The following is a 13683-nucleotide window of genomic DNA, read 5'->3' on the forward strand; positions in this document are numbered from 1 at the left end:
TTTTCCGTGTTTGTGTTTTCTGGATATTATCTACGTACTTTATTTCTTTGAATGTTTTTTATCAGGGAATATTTTATTTTCAGCTTGGATAAAGTGATTCGTTCCACATGGAGACACCAGGTGAACATATGCGTATTTTCTAGGGAGAAACCTAGAGGAACTGCGGCAAACAAACATGATATTTCTGTTTGTATAGATGACATTTTATGCACTTGCCTAACGAAAATACTTCCTTTTCTCCAAAACCATTTTTACTTTGATTTTCTCAGTCCATTGCATACGTTTTCCACACCAGTTTGTCCGGATATGACAGGATGAAACCAGAAATATCCGGTTGTGTTTTGGCTAACTCAATCCGAAATATTGCTACAGCCTCTGTGTTTGTGTTTTTCTGATATTATCCACGGAATTTATTTTTTTGATTCTTTTTTTCAGGGAACATTTAATTTTGTGCTTGGAAACACTAATTGGTCCACATGGAGACACCAGCTCTACACATTAGAGTTTTCTAGGGAGAAAGCTAGAGGAACTGCGGCAAACAAACCTGATATTTCTGTTTGCATACATGACATTTTATGCACTTGCCTAACGAAAAGACTTTGCTTTACTCCAAAACCATTTTTACTGTGATTTTCTCTGTCCATTGCATACAAATTCCACACGACTTTGTCCGGATATGACTAGATGAAACCAGAAATATCCGGTTGTGTTTGGCTAACTCAATCCCAGATATTGCTACAACATCTGTATTTGTGTATTCTGGATATTATCGATGGACTTTATTGTTTTGAATATTTTTATGAGGGAACATTTTATTTTGTACCGTTGAAACACTAATTGGTTCATCATGGAGACACCAGCTCTACACATTCGTATTTTCTAGGGAGAAAGCTAGAGGAACTGTGGCAAACAAACATGATATTCCTGTTTATATAGATGGCATTTTATGCACTTGCCTAACGAAAAGACTTTGCTTTTCTCCAAAACCATTTGTACTGTGATATTCCGGGTCCATTTTATACGAATTCCACACCAGTTTGTCTGGATATGACTGGATGAAACATTAAATATCTGGTTTTGTTTTGGCTAACTCAATCCCAGATATTGCTACAGCCTCTGTGTTTGTTTTTTCTGGATATTATCCACAGACGTTATAGGTTTGAATGTTTTTTATCGGGGAACATTTCATTTTGAGCTTGGATACAGTAATTGGTTCCACATGGAGACACCAGCTCTACACATTCGTATTTTCTAGGGAGAAAGCTAGAGGAACTGTGACAAACAAACATGATATTTCTGTTTGTATAGATGACATTTCATGCACTTTCCTAATGAAAAACTTTGGTTTTCTCCAAAACCCTTTTTCCTGTGATTTTCTCCGTGCATTGCATATGAATTCCACACCACTTTCTCCGGATATGCCTGGATGAAACCAGAAATATCCGGTTGTGTTTTGGCTAACTCAATCCGAAATATTGTGAAAGCATCTGTGTTTGTTGTGTTTTTTGGATGTTATCGATGGACTTCATTTTTTTGCATGTTTTTATCAGGGAACATTTAATTTTGTACCGTAGAAACACTAATTGGTTCACCATGGGGACACCAGCTCTACACATTCGTATTTTCTAGGGAGAAAGCTAGAGGAACTGTGGCAAACAAACATGAAATTTCTGTTGTATAGATGGCATTTTATGCACTTGCCTAACGAAAATACTTTGCTTTTCTCCAAAACCATTTTTACAGTGATTTTCTCAGTACATTGCATATGAATTCCACACCAGTTTGTCCGGATATGACTGGATGAAACCAGAAATATCCAGTTGTGTTTTGGCTAACTCAATCCCAGATATTGCTACAGCATCTGTGTTGTGCATTCCTGATATTATCCACATACTTTATTGTTTTGAATGTTTTTTATCAGGGAACATTTAATTTTCTGCTTGGAAACACTAATTGGCTCCACATGGAGACACCAGCTCTATACATTCATATTTTCTAGGGAGAAAGCTAGAGGAACTGAGGCAAAAAAGCATGATATTTCTGTTTGTATAGATGACATTTTATGCACTTGCCTAACGAAAAGACTTTGCTTTTCTCCAAAACCATTTTTACTCTGATTTTCTTGGTCGATTGCATACAAATTCCACACCAGTTTGTCTGCATATGACTGGATGAAACGATAAATATTCGGTTGTCTTTTGGCTAACTCAATCCGAAATATTGTGAAAGCCTCTGCGTTTTTTTTTTTCTGGATATTATCGATGGAGTTTATTGTTTTCAATGTTTTTATCAGGGTACATTCTATTTTATGCTTGGAAACACTAATTGGTTCATCATGGGACACCAGCTCTACACATTCGTAATTTCTAGGCAGAAAGCTAGAGGAACTGCGGCAAACAAACATGATATTTCTGTTTGTCTAGATGACATTTTATGCACTTGCCTAACGAAAAGACTTTGCTCTTCTCCAAAACAATATTTACTGTGATTTTCTCGGTCTTTTGCATAGGAATTCCAAACCAGTTTGTCCAGATATGACTGGATGAAACCGGAAATATCCAGTTTTGTTTTGGCTAACTAAATCCCAGATATTGTTACTGCCCCTGTGTTTGTGTATTCCTGATAATATCCACAGATTTTATTTTTTTGAATTTTTTTTATCAGGGAACATTTAATTTTATGCTTGGAAACACTAATTGGTTCCACATGGAGACACCAGCTCTACATATTCGTATTTTCTAGGGAGAAAGCTAGAGGAACTGTGGCAAACAAACATGATATTCCTGTTTATATAGATGGCATTTTATGCACTTGCCTAACGAAAAGACTTTGCTTTTCTCCAAAACCATTTGTACTGTGATATTCCGGGTCCATTTTATACGAATTCCACACCAGTTTGTCCAGATATGACTGAATGAAACCGGAAATATTCGGTTGTGTTTTGGCTAACTCAATCCCAGATATTGCTACAGCCTCTGTGTTGTGCATTCCTGATATTATCCACAGACTTTATTGTTTTGAATGTTTTTTATCATGGAACATTTAATTTTGTACCGTTGAAACACTAATTGTTTCGTCTTGGATACACCGGCTCTACTCATTCGTATTTTCTAGAGAGAAAGCTAGAGGTACTGCGGCAAACAAACATGATATTTATGTTTGTATCGATGATATTTTATCTACTCCCTAATGAAAAGACATTGCTTTTCTCCAAAACCATTTTTACTGTGATTTTCTCGGTCCACTCCATACGAATTCCACACCAGTTCGTCCGGATATGTTGGATAAAATCGCAAATATCCAGTTTTGTTTTGGCTAACTCAATTCGAAATATTGTTACCACCTCTGTGTTTGTGTATTCCTGATATTAGCCATAGACTTTATTGTTTTGAATGTTTTTTATCAGGGATCATTTAATTTTCTGCTTGGAAATACTAATTGGTTCCATGTGGAGACACCAGCTCTACATATTCGTATTTTCTAGGGAGAATGCTAGAGGAACTGCGGCAAACAAACATGATATTTCTGTTTCTATCGATGATATTTTATCTACTTCCCAAACTAAAAGACTTTGCATTTCTCCATAACTATTTGTACTTTGATTTTCTCGGTCCATTGCATACGAATTCCACACCACTTTGTCCGGTTATGACTGGATGAAACCGGAAATATCCGGTTGTGTTTTGGCTAACTCAATCCGAAATATTGCTACACACTCTGTGTTTGTGTTTTTTGGAAAGTATCCACGGACTTTATTGTTTTGAATGTTTTTATCAGGGAACATTTAATTTTATACCGTTGAAACACTAACTGTTTCCACATGGAGTCACCAGCTCTACACATTCGTATTTTCTAGGGAGAAAGCTAGAGGAACTGTGGCAAACAAACATGATATTTCTCTTTGTATAGATGACATTTGATGCACTTGCCAAACGAAAAGACATTGCTTTCCTCCAAAAGCATTTTACTCTGATTTATCGGTCCATTGCATATGAATTCCATGCCAGTTTGTCCGGATATGACTGTATGAAACCGGAAATATCCGGTTGTGTTTTGGCTAACTCAATCCCAGATATTGCTACATCATCTGTGTTGTGCATTCCTGATATTATCCACAGACTTTATTGTTTTGCATGTTTTTTATCAGGGAACATTTAATTTTCTGCTTGGAAACACTAATTGGCTCCACATGGAGACACCAGCTCTACACATTCGTATTTTCTAGGGAGAAAGCTAGAGGAACTGAGGCAAACAAGCATGATATTTCTGTTTGTATAGATGACATTTTATGCACTTGCCTAACGAAAAGACTTTGCTTTTCTCCAAAACCATTTTTCTGTGATTTATCGGTCGATTGCATACGAATTCCACACCAGTTTGTCTGCATAAGACTGGATGAAACCAGAAATATCCAGTTGTCTTTTGGCTAACTCAATCCGAAGTATTGTGAAAGCCTCTGTGTTTTTTTTTCTGGATATTATCGATGCAGTTTATTGTTTTGCATGTTTTTTATCAGGGAACATTTTATTTTATGCTTGGAAACACTAATTGGTTCATCATGGAGACACCAGCTCTACACATTCGTATTTTCTAGGGAGAAAGCTAGAGGAACTGCGGCAAACAAACCTGATATTTCTGTTTGTATCGATGGCATTTTATGCACTTGCCTAACGAAAAGACTTTGCTTTTTTCCAAAACCATTTTCCTCTGATGTTCTCGGTCCATTGCATATGAATTCCACACCAGTTTGTCCGGATATGACTGGATGAAACCGGAAATATCCGGTTTTGTTTTTGCTAACTCAATCCCAGATATTTTTACCGCCTCTGTGTTTGTGTATTCCTGATATTATCCGAAGACTTTATTGTTTTGAATGTTTTTTATCAGGGGACATTTAATTTTCTGCTTCGAAACACTAATTGGTTCCACATGGAGACACCAGCTCTGCACATTCGTATGTTCTAGGGATAAAGCTAGAGGAACTGCGGCAAACACACATGATATTTCTGTTTGTATAGATGACATTTTATGCACTTGCCTAATGAAAAGACTTTGTTTTTCTCCAAAACCATTTTTACTGTGATTTTTTCGGTCCATTGCATACGAATTCCACACCAGTTTGACCGATATGACTGGATGAAACCGGAAATATCTGGTTGTCTTTTGGCTAACTCAATCCGAAATATTGCTACAGCATCTGTTTGTGTATTCCTGATATTATCCACGTACTTCATTGTTTTCAATTTTTTTTCAGGGAACATTTAATTCTGTGCTTGGAAACACTAATTGGTTCATCATGGAGACACCAGCTCTACCCATTCGTATTTTCTAGGGAGAAAATTAGAGGAACTGCGGCAAACAAACATGATATTTCTGTTTGTATAGATGACATTTTATGCACTTGCAGAACGTAAAGACTTTGCTTTCCTCCAAAACCATTTCTACTGTGATTTTCTCGATCCATTGCATGCGAATTCCAAACCACTTATACGGATATGACTGGATGAAACCAGAAATATCCGGTTGTGTTTTGGCTGACTCAATCCGAAATATTGTGAAAGCCACTGTGTTTGTGTTTTCTGGATATTATCGATGGACTTTATTGTTTTGAATGTTTTTATCAGGGAATATATAATTTTGTACCATAGAAACACTAATTGGTTCATCATGGGGACACCAGCTCTACATATTCGTACTTTCTAGGGAGAGAGCTAGAGGAACTGTGGCAAACAAACATGATATTTCTGTTTGTATCGATGATAATTGATGCACTTGCCTAACGAAAAGACTTTGCTTTTCTCCAAAACCATTTTTACTGTGATTTTCTTGGTCCATTGCATACGAATTCCACACCACTTTGTCCAGATATGACTGGATGAAACCTGAAATATCGGTTGTGTTTCAGCTGACTCAATCCGAAATATTGTGAAAGCCTCTGTGTTTGTGTTTTCTGTATATTATCCACAGACTTTATTGCTTTGAATGTTTTTATCAGGGAACATTTAATTTTGTACTGTAGAAACACTAATTGTTTCATCATGGGGGTACCAGCTCTACACATTCGTACTTTCTAGGGAGAGAGCTAGAGGAACTGTGGCAAACAAACATGATATTTCTGTTTGTCTAGATGACATTTTATGCACTTGCCTAACGAAAAGACTTTGCTTTTCTCCAACACCATTTTTACTCTGATTTTCTCGGTCCATTGCATACAAATCCCAAACCAGTTTGTCCGGATATGACTGGATGAAACCTGAAATATCCGGTTGTGTTTTGGCTAACTCAATCCCAGATATTGCTACAGCCTCTGTGTTCTGTGTTTTCCGGATATTATCCATGGACTTTATTGTTTTGAATATTTTTATCCGAGAACATTTAAATTTGTGTTTGGAAACACTAATTGGTTCATCATGGAGACACCAGCTCTACACATTCGTATTTTCTAGGGAGAAATCTAGAGGAACTGCGACAAACAAACATGATATTTCTGTTTGTATCGATGGCATTTTATGCACTTGCCTAACGAAAAGACTTTGCTTTTCTCCAAAACCATTTTCCTCTGATGTTCTCGGTCCATTGCATATGAATTCCACACCAGTTTGTCCGCATATGACTGGATGAAACCGGAAATATCCGGCTTTGTTTTGGCTAACTCAATCCCAGATATTTTTACCGCCTCTGTGTTTGTGTATTCCTGATATTATCCGCAGACTTTATTGTTTTGAATGTTTTTTATCAGGGGACATTTAATTTTCTGCTTCGAAACACTAATTGGTTCCACATGGAGACACCAGCTGTACACATTCGTATGTTCTAGGGAGAAAGCTAGAGGAACTGCGGCAAACACACATGATATTTCTGTTTGTATAGATGACACTTTATGCACTTGCCTGATGAAAAGACTTTGTTTTTCTCCAAAACCATTTTTACTGTGATTTTTTCGGTCCATTGCATACGAATTCCACACCAGTTTGACCAATATGACTGGATGAAACCGGAAATATCTGGTTGTCTTTTGGCTAACTCAATCCGAAGTATTGCTACAGCATCTGTTTGTGTATTCCTGATATTATCCACGTACTTCATTGTTTTCAATTTTTTTCAGGGAACATTTAATTTTGTGCTTGGAAACACTAATTGGTTCATCATGGAGACACCAGCTCTACCCATTCGTATTTTCTAGGGAGAAAATTAGAGGAACTGCGACAAACAAACATGATATTTCTGTTTGTATAGATGACATTTTATGCACTTGCAGAACGTAAAGACTTTGCTTTCCTCCAAAACCATTTCTACTGTGATTTTCTCGATCCATTGCATGCGAATTCCAAACCACTTATAGGGATATGACTGGATGAAACCAGAAATATCCGGTTGTGTTTTGGCTGACTCAATCCGAAATATTGTGAAAGCCACTGTGTTTGTGTTTTCTGGATATTATCGATGGACTTTATTGTTTTGAATGTTTTTATCAGGGAATATATAATTTTGTACCATAGATACACTAATTGGTTCATCATGGGGACACCAGCTCTACATATTCGTACTTTCTAGGGAGAGAGCTAGAGGAACTGTGGCAAACAAACATGATATTTCTGTTTGTCTAGATGACATTTTATGCACTTGCCTAAAGAAAAGACTTTGCTTTTCTCCAAAACCATTTTTACTCTGATTTTTTCGGTCCATTGCATACAAATCCCAAACCAGTTTGTCCGGATATGACTGGATAAAACCTGAAATATCCAGTTCTGTTTTGGCTAACTCAATCCCAGATATTGTTACTGTCTCTGTGTTTGTGTATTCCTGATAATATCCACAGACTTTATTGTTTTGAAGTTTTTTACCAGGGAACATTTAATTTTATACTTGGAAATACTAATTGTTTCCACATGGAGACACCAGCTCTACACATTCGTATTTTCTAGAGAGAAAGCTAGAGGAACTGTGGCAAACACACATGATATTTCTGTTTGTATAGATGACATTTTATGTACTTGCCTAATGAAAAGATTTTGCTGTTCCCCAAAACCATTTTTACTGTGATTTTTTCGATCCATTGCATACGAATTCCACACCAGTTTGTCGGATATGACTGGATGAAACTGGAAATATCTGGTTTTCTTTTGGCTAACTCAATCTGAATTATTGCTACAGGATCTGTGTTTGTGTATTCCTGATATTATCCACGGCCTTTATTTTTTTCATTTTTTTTTTCAGTGAACATTTAATTTTGTGCTTGGAAACACTAATTGGTTCCTCATGGAGACACCAGCTCTACACATTCATTTTTTCCAAGGAGAAAGCTAGAGGAACTGTGGCAAACAAAGATGATATTTCTGTTTGTATAGATGGCATTTTATGCACTTGCCTAACGAAAAGACTTTGCTTTTCTCCAAAATCATTTGTACTCTGATTTTCTCAGTCAAAGGCATATGAATTCCACACCAGTTTTTCCGGATATGACTGGATGAAACCGGAAATTTCCAGTTTTGTTTTGGCTAACTCAATCCCAGATATTGCTACAGCCTCTGTGTTTGTGTTTTCTGGATATTATCAATGGACTTTACTGTTTGAATGTTTTTTATCGGGGAACATTTTATTTTGAGCTTAGATACAGTAATTGGTTCGACATGGAGACACCAGGTATAAACATTCTTATTTTCTCGGGAGAAAGCTAGAGGAACTGCAGTAAACAAACCTGATATTTCTGTTTGTATCGATGACATTTTATGCACTTGCCTAACGAAAAGACTTTGCTTTTCTCCAAAACCGTTTTTACTGTGATTTTCTCGGTCCATTGCATACGACTTCCACACCACTTTGTCCGGATGTGACTGGATGAAACCAGAAATATCCGGTTGTGTTTTGGCTAACTCAATTCGAAATATTTTGAAAGCCTCTGTGTTTGTGTTTTCTGGATATTATTAATGGACTTTACTGATTTGAATGTTTTTGATCGGGGGACATTTTATTTTGACTTTGGATGCAATAATTGGTTCTGCATGGAGACACCAGCTCTACACATTCATATTTTCCATGGAGAAAGCTAGAGGAACTGTGGCAAACAAACATGATATTTCTGTATGTATAGATGACGTTATATGCACTTACCTAACGAAAAGACTTTGTTTTTCGCCAAAACCATTTGTACTGTGATTTTCCCTTTCCATTAAATACGAATTCCACACCACTTTGTCTGGATATGACTGGATGAAAACGGAAATATCCGCTTTTGTTTTGGCTATCAATCCCAGATATTGCTACAGCTTCTGTGTTTGTGTTCTCTGGATATTATCAATGCACTTTATTGTTTTGAATGTTTTTTATCAGGGTACATTTTATTTTGACCTTGGATACAGTAATTGGTTCCACATGGAGACACCAGCTCTACATATTCGTATTTTCTAGGGAGAAAGCTATTTTAACTGCGAAAAAATATATGATATTTCTGTTTCTATAGATGACATTTTATGCACTTGCCTAATGAAAAGACTGCTTTTCTCCAACAGCATTTTTACTGTGATTTTCTCGGTCAATTGCATACGAATTCCAGACCAGTTTGTCCGGATATGACTGGATGAAACTGGAAATATCCGGTTTTGTTTTGGCTAACTCAATCCCAGATATTGCTACAGCCTCTGTGTTTTGTGTTTTCCGGATATTATCCATGGACTTTATTGTTTTGAATATTTTTATCCGGGAGCATTTAAATTTGTGTTTGGAAACACTAATTGGTTCCACATGGAGACACCAGCTCTACACATTCGTATTTTCTAGGGAGAAAGCTAAAGGAACTGCGGCAAACAAACATGATATTTCTGTTTGTATAGATGACATTTTATGCACTTCCTTAACGAAAAGACTTTGCTTTTCTCCAAAACCATTTTCCTCTGATTTTCTAAGCCCATTGCATACGAGTTCCACACCAGTTTGTCCGGATATGACTGGATGAAACCGGAAATATCCGGTTTTGATTTAGCTAACTCAATCCGAAATATGGCTACAGCCTCTTTGTTTGTGTTTTCTGGATATTATCGATGCACCTTATTTTTTTGAATATTTTTATCGGGGAACATTTTGTTTTGAGCTTGGATACAGTAATTGGTTGCACATGGAGACACCAGCTCTACACATTTGTATTTTCTAGGGAGAAAGCTAGAGGAACTGCGGCAAACATGATATTTCTGTTTGTATAGATGGCATTTTATGCACTTGCCTAACGAAAAGACTTTGCTTTTCTCCAAAAGCATTTGTACTCTGATTTTCTCAGTCCATGGCATACGAATTCCACACCAGTTTTTCCGGATATGACTGGATGAAACCGGAAATTTCCGGTTTTGTTTTGGCTAACTCAATCCCAGATATTGCTACAGCCTCTGTGTTTGTGTTTTCTGGATATTATCAATGGACTTTACTGTTTGAATGTTTTTTATCGGGGAACATTTTATTTTGAGCTTAGATACAGTAATTGTATGGAGACAGCAGGTATACACATTCTTATTTTCTCGGGAGAAAGCTAGAGGAACTGCAGTAAACAAACCTGATATTTCTGTTTGTATCGATGACATTTTATGCACTTGCCTAACGAAAAGACTTTGCTTTTCTCCAAAACCGTTTTTACTGTGATTTTCTCGGTCCATTGCATACGACTTCCACACCACTTTGTCCGGATGTGACTGGATGAAACCAGAAATATCCGGTTGTGTTTTGGCTACCTCAATGCGAAATATTGTGAAAGCCTCTGTGTTTGTGTTTTCTGGATATTATCGATGGACTTTACTGATTTGAATGTTTTTGATTGGGGGACATTTTATTTTGACTTTGGATGCAATAATTGGTTCTGCATGGAGACACCAGCTCTACACATTCATATTTTCCATGGAGAAAGCTAGAGGAACTGTGGCAAACAAACATGATATTTCTGTTTGTATAGATGACATTGTATGCACTTGCCTAATGAAAAGACTGCTTTTCTCCAAAAGCATTTTTACTCTGATTTTCTCAGTCCAAGGCATACGAATTCCACGCCAGTTTGTCCAGATATGACTGGATGAAACCAGAAATATCCGGTTGTGTATTGCCTAACTCAATCCGAAATATTGTGAAAACATCTGTGTTTGTGTTTTCTGGAAATTATGGATGGACTTTATTGTTTTGAATGTTTTTATCAGGGAACATTTTATTTTGAGCTTGGAAACACTAATTGGTTCATCATGGGGTCACCAGCTCTACACATTCATATGTTCTAGGGAGAAAGCAGGAGGAACTACGGCAAACTTACATGATATTTCTTTTTCTATAGATGACATTTTAAACACTTGCCTAACGAAGAGACTTTGCTGTTCTCCAAAACCATTTTTCTGTGATTTCTTGGTCCACTGCATAGGAATTCCACACCAGTTTGTCCGGATATGATTGGATGAAACCAGAAATATCCGGTTTTATTTTGGCTAACTCAATCCCAGATATTGCTACAGCCTCTGTGTTTGTGTTTTCTGGATATTATCCACAGACTTTATTGTTTTGAATGCTTTTATCGGGGAACATTTTATTTGTCCTTGGATACAGTAATTGTTTCCAAATGGAGACACCAGTCTACATATTCGTATTTTCTAGCGAGTAAGCTAGAGGAACTGCTGCAAACAAACATGATATTTCTGTATGTATAGATGACGTTATATGCACTTACCTAACGAAAAGACTTTGTTTTTCGCCAAAACCATTTGTACTGTGATTTTCCCTTTCCATTAAATACGAATTCCACACCACTTTGTCCGGATATGACTGGATGAAAACGGAAATATCCGCTTTTGTTTTGGCTAATCCAATCCCAGATATTGCTACAGCTTCTGTGTTTGTGTTCTCTGGATATTATCAATGGACTTTATGGTTTTGAATGTTTTTTATCAGGGTACATTTTATTTTGACCTTGGATACAGTAATTGGTTCCACATGGAGACACCAGCTCTACATATTCGTATTTTCTAGGGAGAAAGCTATTTCAACTGCGAAAAAATATATGATATTTCTGTTTCTATAGATGGCATTTTATGCACTTGCCTAATGAAAAGACTGCTTTTCTCCAACAGCATTTTTACTGTGATTTTCTCGGTCAATTGCATACGAATTCCAGGCCAGTTTGTCCGGATATGACTGGATGAAACTGGAAATATCCGGTTTTGTTTTGGCTAACTCAATCCCAGATATTGCTACAGCCTCTGTGTTTTGTGTTTTCCGGATATTATCCATGGACTTTATTGTTTTGAATATTTTTATCCGGGAACATTTAAATTTGTGTTTGGAAACACTAATTGGTTCCACATGGAGACACCAGCTCTACACATTCGTATTTTCTAGGGAGAAAGCTAGAGGAACTGTGGCAAACAAACATGATATTTCTGTTTGTATAGATGATATTTTATGCACTTCCTTAACGAAAAGACTTTGCCTTTCTCCAAAACCATTTTCCTCTGATTTTCTAAGCCCATTGCATACGAGTTCCACACCAGTTTGTCCGGATATGACTGGATGAAACTGGAAATATCCGGTTTTGATTTAGCTAACTCAATCCGAAATATGGCTACAGCCTCTTTGTTTGTGTTTTCTGGATATTATCGATGCACCTTATTTTTTTGAATATTTTTTATCGGGGAACATTTTGTTTTGAGCTTGGATACAGTAATTGGTTGCACATGGAGACACCAGCTCTACACATTCGTATTTTCTAGGGAGAAAGCTAGAGGAACTGCGGCAAACATGATATTTCTGTTTGTATAGATGGCATTTTATGCACTTGCCTAACGAAAAGACTTTGCTTTTCTCCAAAAGCATTTGTACTCTGATTTTCTCAGTCCATGGCATACGAATTCCACACCAGTTTTTCCGGATATGACTGGATGAAACCGGAAATTTCCGGTTTTGTTTTGGCTAACTCAATCCCAGATATTGCTACAGCCTCTGTGTTTGTGTTTTCTGGATATTATCAATGGACTTTACTGTTTGAATGTTTTTTATCGGGGAACATTTTATTTTGAGCTTAGATACAGTAATTGTATGGAGACAGCAGGTATACACATTCTTATTTTCTCGGGAGAAAGCTAGAGGAACTGCAGTAAACAAACCTGATATTTCTGTTTGTATCGATGACATTTTATGCACTTGCCTAAGGAAAAGACTTTGCTTTTCTCCAAAACCGTTTTTACTGTGATTTTCTCGGTCCATTGCATACGACTTCCACACCACTTTGTCCGGATGTGACTGGATGAAACCAGAAATATCCGGTTGTGTTTTGGCTACCTCAATGCGAAATATTGTGAAAGCCTCTGTGTTTGTGTTTTCTGGATATTATCCACAGACTTTATTGTTTTGAATGCTTTTATCGGGGAACATTTTATTTGTCCTTGGATACAGTAATTGTTTCCAAATGGAGACACCAGTCTACATATTCGTATTTTCTAGCGAGTAAGCTAGAGGAACTGCTGCAAACAAACATGATATTTCTGTATGTATAGATGACATTATATGCACTTACCTAACGAAAAGACTTTGTTTTTCACCAAAACCATTTGTACTGTGATTTTCCCTTTCCATTAAATACGAATTCCACACCACTTTGTCTGGATATGACTGGATGAAAACGGAAATATCCGCTTTTGTTTTGGCTAATCCAATCCCAGATATTGC

This window comes from Lepus europaeus, unplaced genomic scaffold (genome assembly GCF_033115175.1).
Source record: "Lepus europaeus isolate LE1 unplaced genomic scaffold, mLepTim1.pri SCAFFOLD_32, whole genome shotgun sequence".
Taxonomy (NCBI): Eukaryota; Metazoa; Chordata; class Mammalia; order Lagomorpha; family Leporidae; genus Lepus; species Lepus europaeus.